Source organism: Delphinapterus leucas, chromosome 9 (genome assembly GCF_059928025.1).
Source record: "Delphinapterus leucas isolate spDelLeu-1000000601 "Yukka" chromosome 9, BTC_Dleu_Yukka2, whole genome shotgun sequence".
In the NCBI taxonomy this organism is placed as follows: Eukaryota; Metazoa; Chordata; class Mammalia; order Artiodactyla; family Monodontidae; genus Delphinapterus; species Delphinapterus leucas.
The window spans coordinates 50,357,235-50,367,218 of record NC_143137.1 but is presented as its reverse complement, the minus strand read 5'-3'; the positions used below and the strand labels follow the sequence as shown (position 1 = coordinate 50,367,218).

The 9,984-nt window shown below is 42.5% G+C and overlaps 1 long non-coding RNA gene across 1 annotated transcript; it reads right to left on the bottom strand.

Annotated features, from left to right (window-relative positions):
• Positions 1-351: 351 nt before the first annotated feature.
• LOC111180482 (uncharacterized) lies at positions 352-4,286 on the bottom strand. Its single transcript, XR_002646231.2, has 2 exons — positions 3,173-4,286; positions 352-1,024 (listed from the first exon to the last, which is right to left on the bottom strand). It is a non-coding gene; the product is annotated as an uncharacterized LOC111180482 (long non-coding RNA).
• Positions 4,287-9,984: the final 5,698 nt, after the last annotated feature.

The window sequence follows — 9,984 nt, the reverse complement described above, 5'->3', positions numbered from 1 at the left end:
AAGCTGTCAGGGAGCATATACTTTAAAAGAACCCAAACTTTAATCTTTTTACAAGCCTTTGGAGGCTATCCCTTCTCATAACGCCTGTGCAACACTCCCCTTACCCCTACCCCCAAAGCAAAACACCAGGCCTTCCTATTATAGATGAGAAAATCAAAACAGCACATTCTCTCCAGGGGAATGGTTAGGCAGAACATGAATCGAAGACATTGTTTTCTACCTGCAAAACCAAGGCTGTGTTTTGTTTATGCTGTTCTAATTAGAAATTGTGCCTTCTTGGGTAATTTCCTTGTCTACCTCCCTTTGTGAACACAAATTTGACAGAACTGGGGCAGACAGAAAACAGAGGAGATTATTACAACCAGTATTTATTGCAACACATCTCTTTTACAGGAAGGATCATGTCTGTATATTTATAGAGGACCAAAGGTGTAGGGAAATCTATTTTGGGGAGAGAGAGGCCTATTCTAAACCAAATGGAAGAAAATTGCAAAATGAAATTTCAATTCTAGAATTTTGGGCTGAAGTGACTTTTGTGATTTAAAAAAATTATAGTGTAGCAGCTCTATGCCATTTGTAGAAATCTGGAACATCTCTGAGTACAACTTTGAACTTCCATAATTGCATCTGCAGTGGATGAGGACTGCTTTAGCTTGCATTCTTCTTTGCGCTTGTTCTGAGGTTCCAGATTCCCCCACTGACTTGATTCCCTTCCTGAGCAGGTAGCGGATGAGGTGCTACTGCTTGGTGGTGCCATAGTCCCATATTGTGTGTGGTTCTTGATTCCGTATATGCTTTTTTTTTTTTTTTTTTTTGGCGGTACACAGGCCTCTCATTGCTGTGGCCTCTCCCGTTGCGGAGCACAGGCTCCAGACACGCAGGCTCAGCGGCCATGGCTCATGGGCCCAGCCGCTCCGCAGCATGTGGGATCTTCCCGGACAGGGGCACGAACCTGTGTCCCCTGCATCGGCAGGCCACCAGGGAAGCCCCCATGTATGCTTTATGATTGTGCTTTCTTTTGTCCCTGGAGGGGAATATAAATTGACCATTGATTTCTTTTCTGAATAGTTCTGACCACTAATCTCTTTCTCATGGTCTTGTAATTTTAAGAAGAGAAAGATGAGCGTCACTCCATTTTCAGTAGAAATGCAATTACAAAATAAATGACTACACAGTTTGAGAAGAACAAGTATTCACTGGTGTCTCAGGGTGAGCTAAGAATGGCTGGGTTGAATTCAGCTCCTAGCAATGCTCCTTCCTGAACAAGTTCTAGTCTTTGATTTCCCTACTTACTGGACACCCATTACTCCCTTATTGCTCAAGGCCATTCTCTATCATTCTCATTATCTGCATCCTTCCTGATTTCTACCTCTGTTTGTCTCTGTTACAAGTTGAATTGTGTCCCTTTCAAATTCATATGTCGAAGTCCTAACCCTCACTACCTCAATATGTGACTTTTTTTGGAGATGTTTTTGCAGATGTAATTAGTTAAGATGAGGTCATACTGGAGTGGGGTAGGCCCCTAAACCAATATGGCTAGTGTCCTTATCCAAAGGGGAAATTTGGACACAGAGACACAGGGAGAACGCCATGTGAGAATTGCAGTTCTTCTGCCACAAGCCAAGGAACTCCCAGAAACTATGAGAGGGACCTGGAACAGATTCTTCCCGAGAGCCTTCTGGGGGAGCATGGCTGCTGACACCTTGATCTCTGACTTCCAGCTTCCAGAACTATGAGACAATAACTTTTTGTTGTTTAAGCTACCCAGTATGTGGTATTTTGTTATGGAACCCTAGCAAACTAATATATTTTCTCATTATCACCATTCCTCCAAACACACACACACACACACACACACTCACACTCACTCGCTCACTCACTCCAAACTTTAGCTTTCCTTTGTTCCATTGTAGCAGGACCTTAATGGGTGACTGCTTAGTTTAATGACACATCTCCGCCATAACTGAAGAATCCTGTACTACGTTATGCTGAAACCATTTCTGAAGAATGTAAACCAGGTCCACCCCACTTACTGGAGGCAGCAACCCCCGCTGCAGACAGTCCTGCATCAAGGGACCCCCGCACCTCTACAAGGCAGACCTGGGAAAGCCTGGTGTTCCTCTTCCCAGAGCATGTTTGCATTTTAGCAGGTCCTTCCGTGTTTCAAACTAAACAAGTCAACATGACAGGCCAGTGGGGAGGTATTTGGAGAGGGGATGGGGCTGATGGGGCTAAGTTTGGGAACAAAGGGAGTCTCTCCCCATCTATCCAGCAAGTCCCCTTGTGCAGTTGGTATCTGGAGGCTGCCCCCCGGGCTGAAACCCCACGTGTCCACATTGCTGGCCTCAAATCCCAACCTGCTCATGAAATGTTCTGTAGCAGGTACAGCTTTCCACAGCTGCCTTTTCTTTCACCCGAGAAGAGTTTCCTCAAAGTCTCTGCCTTCCCCGACTGGAAAAGAGTCTCAACTCATTATTATTGTCCTCAAATCTTTGTTCAAACCCAAGAGAACTCACAGGACCCTCTGGAAACCATGCTGTTGGGGGCGGAAGGGAACCAGGAGGGCAAGTATTTTGCTCACAGCAGCACTTTCAGGGGCTGGTACCCAGAGAGTGACATTTGTCCCTGGGAGTAAACTCTAAATTACATCACAAATGAACAATTTAAATGAAAGCTGGCATTTCTGACCTGCCTGCTGGCAGCCACCACCATGCTGAAAAGTGACATCATTTATGACACTGGCAGTTAGGAAGCCCAGGGTTTGAGGTCGTAAAACAGTTTCCAGGCCTGATTTAATATCGATTTTGCTGTCAGGCTAACTTTACTTTAATATTTAAACAAATGTTTAATGTTTAAACAGTTTGGTTTTTCTCTTTTCATTTTTCTATAGCTTTAACCCAGTGTTATCTATATTGTAAGGGTTTCCCCTTGGGCCAGCTTCCAGATTGTGCTGCCCCGTCTTTAGCAGTATTCTGATTTATCACCCCAACGTATATCATGGATCTAAACCTTTTCTTTTCCTTTGAGATGGCATGACTTTCCTGTTACTGTATGTATATAATTCCCATTGTACAGACACTGTGATGTTGTATTGTTATGGTTTTGGTATGTTGTTAGACCCATGGGGACAGAGTCCTTCCTGTAAGGAAAGGATAATTTGATAATTTCTCACCTGAAGAATTAGATTGTTTGTTGTCCCTGGCCTCCAGCTTTAGAAGAGACAAATTAAACCTGGAAAAAGGAACAGAGTAGGTGTGCTCAAGGGGCTCTGTAGTTTTGAACTGATGCAGTCCCTTATTATTTTCATAAATTGTGGTAAGGAGGGACAGCTTTTATTTGGTTTTAGTTGTGTTAAAATAAATGATGAGGAGCTTTCGTCCATACTTGGTTCATGTAATTATAATGGAAGCTGCTTATATCTGGGACAAGATGGTGAATAACAGTGGGAATCACAATGTGTGAATTTCAAGAGGAAAGTGAGATTCATGAAATACGCTGTGGGGAGCCACTTTCTAGTTGTCCTTCCCTTTGTGCTAAATTCAGACCAACTAATAAATCACCTAGCAAAGCCCGGCTAGGATGGAATAAAACAGGTAAGTTATGATACATGCAGGGCAAAGGGGGCAGTATTTTGTTTTAATAGGGAGTCCTTTCCCCCTTGCATTCTTAACTTAGACATCCTGCCTGTTCCTTCTGGGGTTTTCAGGATTTCCTCATTTCTCCTGCTGCAGAGATAAAAAGGGCAGCCAATTTATGAGCCATGTACCATGGGGATTATAAATCTCTCATTTGTGTGCTCTCATTTCTATCTGATGTATTTTTCAAAACAATAGCCTGACTTCTGATTGTAAAATATTATCTGACTAGAGACTGAGCTTGAGATTCCAAGGACCAAATGGGCTTTCTGTTGTCTAAGATACTCCTCATTAGCTTGTCTCACCTGGTTTGCAGCTCATGTACATTATAAGGAAATCCCATGTCTTTTGAATAACCCCTTTCTACCTACCCCCCACTACAATTATTCATCTTTCTGAGTGCTCTATTTAGAATCACCAAATCCCAAACCACAAAATCCAGGGATGCTTCATTTTTTAGGAAAATAGGGGAATTGGTTTTAGGAAGCGGAACTCAATTTCCAATTCAGTTTCTCATATGCCGCCCTCTGGGGATCCCCTGGGCCTCATCTTTGACGTTTGGGAATAATTTCTGCTGTTTCATTTTTAGCCTATTATGTCAATCTTCCAGAAAGATTGTTGATTTCATTAGGCAGCAACAAAGAGACAACCTTGACCCGTTCATCACATGGACTAAAAAGCGTGTGTGTGTGTGTGTGTGAGTGAGAGAGAGAGAGAGAGAGAGAGAGAGAGAGAGAGAGAGAGAGAGAAGAAGCAGAAGAAGGAGGAGGAGAAGAAGCAGGGGAAGGGGAGAAGGAGAAGAATGAGGAGGAGGAGGAAAGGGATGAGAGTGGAGAGACCGTTTAGGCTAGACTACACCACAGCACCTTCCTCTTTCTGTGGCTTTCAAAAGGCCATTTCATAAAGAGTGGTCTGGAACTAACCACTTGATGGGGAGAGGGGTCCCTATTAAAAATGCAGATCCTTAGACCCTCTACTCAGACCTAATGAGTCAGAGTTCCTGGGTGTGTGGCCTATATTGTTCTTATGAAACTGAGGTTTAAAATCCACTATTATCAGTCATATTGTATCTACCCAGGATAAATTTTTTTAAAAAAGCAATGACTCCTGATGAGGCAATAAATACAAGGAAATGTGGAGGAAAGGGAAACAAAACAACTTACGACCAATATGATTGTCAAACACAATCACAAAGATCAATGGGAAATGGACCAACACCAAGTGGTGTTCTCTTAACTGGGATTTATGGTCAGCCTCAGCCACCAAATGGTGTTATCTCTCATTTTCACTGTAACCAGGGCTCCTCACATTATTTGTGAATCAGAGGAATCTTATCCCCCTTGAACAGACTCACGTAGTTTTTCTTATTGAGCTTCCATCTTAAGAAATGTCAACTGTTGCCTCTTCTGTCTGGAGAGCTGCTCTTCGTACATCCATCCCAATGTTGGAAGGGCAGCATCAGGCAATGCCACCGAAAAGGGAAAATGAAAAGGAGCAGTTGAAGGAAGGACTAGTTGGAAAGGAGGAGGAACAAGGTGGGAGAAGACACAAAGTTGAAAGCAGGCTTCTGCTTTGCAATATATTAGCTACTAATTTGCATGTCTACCCTACCTTTGAGGATTTCCCTGATGGGGAGCGAGATAGCCTATGGATGAGGAATGATGGGTTGGGGGTGGGGGAGCCCCTAGTGAAGGAATGCATTATCTGCCCATGTGATTGGGGAAATGTAACCTTACCCTCGCTTCACACCCCTTCTCAAAAATAAAAATAATAAACTTGTGGCCGGTGCTGTCTGTCAGAGATGGACCCGGAGTTGAGCACTGACTGATGACAGACTGGCATTTGCTGGTGGTAATAAGGCTCCGGGAGATCACCAAGCAAGTGAAAATCAAGGTGTAATGATTGAATTATATATTCTCTTTCTGTGATTGAAACTAATATCAGACAACTGACTCCAGTGCCAGACAGATTACATAAGCACAAGTTAAGTGGTAGAATAAAAATGAGTGATTTTCCTCCTTGACTTAAATACAGCACTAAGTAGTGTGCCCTTGAATTCAGCAGAAAGCAATTTCCTCCTTCCCAGTAACAGCTAGGGGGCATTGCAAATGCAAATTGAGTTAGCTTTGCATTTTTAATATTCCACATATCCATAATTCACTGCCGAGATTTTAGAGATGTTATTGCTACTACTTGGGCACATTTAAATTATTTTGCACCTCTGAACTTTTGCATTCACTTTAACATTGGCGCTTAAGATATATGTTCTAATCTGTAGGGAGGTCCGTGCTTAAAAAAACTCTAGTCCCTGTGACTGGGAGCTCATAACAGTACAGGACAGACTGTCATATAGCTTGTCATGTTCTCTTTCAAAGGAGAGCTTGTTGAAATGACTCCTGCCTAATGGGAAAAGATAAAACTCTCAACCACTATATTACTATGTGTGGCCATCTCTTGAAAAAACATAGGTGCCCAGGATGTCGCCCAGAGCAGTGGCATAAGAAGCATCTTACAGACCCATTGTGTGTAATGAGAATTTCATCTGCTGGCAATCAATAGAAACCCCATTTCATTTTGAAAACCTGCTTCCATATTGTGTAACACAATTAAGCTTGCTTCATGGGGAGTGCGTGAGACTGGGGAACAGAAAGAAATAGGGAACCAACATGTCTCTTGCTGTGTTTTATGAAAGAAAATATTAGGTTCATGTCCCAACCATTTGGGATTATTCTTGACCTGAGGGTAGTTGTTAAGTAACTAGTGGAGGCCGAGTCTGAATCTTGCTAAATTTTCAGTTGAGAAATACAGCTGATATACATTCTTCCTACCCGATTCCATTAAGTTTGTTTTTCCTTTTTGAAGCAGCTTCTGCTCTCAGGTGTGGCAGAGGCCAGGAAGCTTCAGAGGTGACTTCATACCCACAGGGGAAACTGACAAAGGGAGGATGATATTTCAGCGGAAGAAAATAAGTGATATTCCTCCCGCCTCGTTTTTCCTCCTTCCTTCCTTCCTTCCTGAATCTGGGAATTTTATTGGAACACTTTGGGATTAGGGTTCTAGAGAAAAATAAGAAGTTAACATATGTCCTTGCGACCAAGAAGGAGTCCTATACAATCTGGAGTGAGGGAACCTAATTCCTTCATTTTCCTCCAAGGTCACGCTTATATTTTAGATCAAAGTATCAAATTAAAGGCTCAATGTCACTAAGTTGGCATGGGCATTCTGAATTATAGATTGTTAAAAAGCATCACCTCCCAGCTTGCTCAGTAAGGCCATGAGTGTCCAGATAAAGACTTGAATGAATATCCAGTTCTGTTTAGAATGAATTATAAAAGGGAATGTCATTTAGATTAGGCCCAGTACCCCTTTCCCCATCTTTCCTCCTTCTACCACACACACACACACACACACACACACACTCTCTCTCTCTCTCTCTCTCTTTCTCTCTTTGTAAGCCCTGTGAGATCCAGTTCATACCGAGAAGTTTGATCAAATGAAAGATATTTACCATGAACTCTGTGACTCATTTAAAGAGATGGCCAGTTCCTCCTCCCTCCCATCCTTCTCCTCTGAAATGGGGATGGTGAAGAAATTTCCTCCTCTTCAGCTCTCTTATTGCTGAGTCCCTTTTGGGCTGGTGCTCAAATTGCCCTGAACTCCAGGAGTCCACAAGCCACCCAGAAGTCTTTAGATTGTCTCAGCTCTACTCTCAATTCCTTGCTGACCAGCCTAAAAGAGAGCAAAACAAACAAAAAATTAAAACCAACCTATGTATTGTGTGGAAAAGTCTTTAGTTCCATGAGGGAAAGGGGACCCATGGGTTCGCCCCTCCTTCCTCTTTCCACTTTCATTTCCTCTTCCTCATTTCTGTTTTTCATTTTCTCTGCTCCATTGTTTTTCTGTTCTACTAGTTTTCATTTTCTCACCAGAAGATCTCTGCAGTCTCCCTGGAAATCTCTCTTTCCAGGTAGATCTCTGAAGTCAGATTCCACATTACAAATACCAAGCAGCTTTAGCATTCTTTCATTCAAAACAGTGTATTGAGTGTCTACATCCCAGGTACTGTTCTAGGTGCTTGGGGTACAATAATAAACAGTACAAAAATCCCTGCCTGTGGAGCTTACATTCTACCAGGGAGAGAGAGGCAATACATTCAAGAAGGAAGTATGTTATCTATTATGTTAAAAGGTGATAAGTGCTATGGAAAAAAACAGCAGAATAACAGTGTACAAAATGGAGGACTGCAAATTCAACTACTGTAAAGTGGTCAGAGGAGCTTGTCTGAGGAGGGGATGTCTGGGCAAAGACTTGAAGAAAGGGAAGCAGTTAGCCATGGGAGTCCTGGAATAGAGCACTCCAAGTGAAGAGAACAGCCAGTGCCAAGGCCCCCGGGTGGGTCTAGTCAAGGAACAGCAAGATAGGAACAGCAAGAAAGGCAATGTGGCCAGAGCTGATGGAACAAGGAAGAAAATTGTAGAGCATTGGGGGCAGACTAGGTAGGCTCTTGAGGCCATTGCAGAGACTTGGGCTTTTATAACATTTAACTCTCTTTGTTTTTTTTAAGGACAAATTGTACCAGCACTAGGTCCTTAGGGAATCTGCTTTATCTAATATATTCAAATGATTTACAATTAGCATATAAATTGTATATAAAAAGGCACTTCCAGAAGGCCCCAAAAGTTTGCTCTCTTTAGCAATATAAATATCTTTTTTGTAATATTCTTTTCACTCTTAGTTGTTTTGCTGCCTTGAACCTGCTTTAACCCCATAATGGATACACTCATCTCAATGCCTATCTAAATTCACAAATTCCATATTGAGTGTATTTTCTTCTGCATATAGTATTTTAGATAAGACAGAATTTTGTTCTTAGCATAAGGTTAATAAGAGAGAAACCTAAAAAGAATTGCCTACACTGAATTATTTGGCATGCTCAAGTTAGCATTTAAATGTTTATTTACATTAAGAGGAGAAAGGAAATAAATACTTCGGCCTAAAAATTAGTTTAGAAGGAGATATCATTGTTTTATTTTTTTAAAGTTGATTAATAATGATGATGATTGGTAAGGAGATCACAACTTAACTGGAAGACACAAGACCTGGATTCGTGAAATTTAAAAAATATATTGTTCATGTATGCTTTACAATATAATTTCACACGCATGATCTCATTGAATGCTTATAATTGTAAATGAATGAGCAAGTGTTATTATCCCTATTCTTCAAAGAGAAGATATAGGATTTATCCAAGGTCACAGAGTAATGGGCAGAGGCAGGACTTCAGCCTAGATCTTCTGACCTCAGAAGCAGTTCCCCATGAGGAGCCACTGTTACCCATAGGAATATGAGCTAAAATTAAGCGTTGAGAAACAAGCTCTAAATTAGATTCAAATACTAGATTTTGTGGCACAGACTATAAAATACATATAGAAATACAGAAAAGGGAAAAATTCCTGGGGCCCAGATTAAGCTACAAGTGGCTGAGAGCTGCACCTTGAAGCAAGTATGGCAGAGAGCTGGTGGAGCACAGGGGAAAAGCCAAGCCATGCTCATCCTGAGGAAGGCTCAGTTCACTCACAGAATGAAGGGGGAGGAGGCTTGGGGGTTGGGCATTCAGGTCTTCACTGCTCGGAACTGCCTAAATGCCAGGAGGGGCTTATGTGCCAGGAGTGGACAGGAGGGAGGGCGTCCAGTCCACTTTCCCACCTATGCGGAGGCAAGAACAAGTCCTAAATGATGACAGAGAAGACGCCACCTCTTCTTGTTTTACCCCCAGCTTCCTACAACCTATTGGGCACGGTAATACTTTCCCTGACTCCTAGGTGAAAACTGCTTGCTTAGGCTGATTTGCAGCACGTGGGTACAGGTAGCCACAGACAAAGGGATCAAAGAAAAGTGGGACCCAGAGATTTGTCTGTGATGTGGGAATAAGAGTAGTATTCTCCCAGAGAAATTGAAAGCCTGTGTTCTAAGACTATGGAGTATTTTAAATGGAGGGTAAAACCTGGGGAAATAATAAGGGGACTAAGATTCTTTGGGAATCAAAAAAGCTTAGGAAAGCTTTCACCTGGGCCAGGGATATGACAGCTATTTTTGTTTCAGCTTCACACAAGCTTACACAGAGTAATTCCTTTCTCAGAGTACCCCGAATAGTGGTCCCAATGGGGTTGCCCACCCCAGAGGCCATCCATGAACCTGGGGAATAGAGAAGCATCCAAACCCCTGGCTCTAGCTCCTTCTCGTCTTGTTCTGTTTAGCTGGATGGCTACCGAGTGGCTGATGCCCTTGCTCCCGCTCCCCCCAAAACAGCTTATAGTCTGTATCTCCTGCAGCCAGGAGTGCAGTGGTT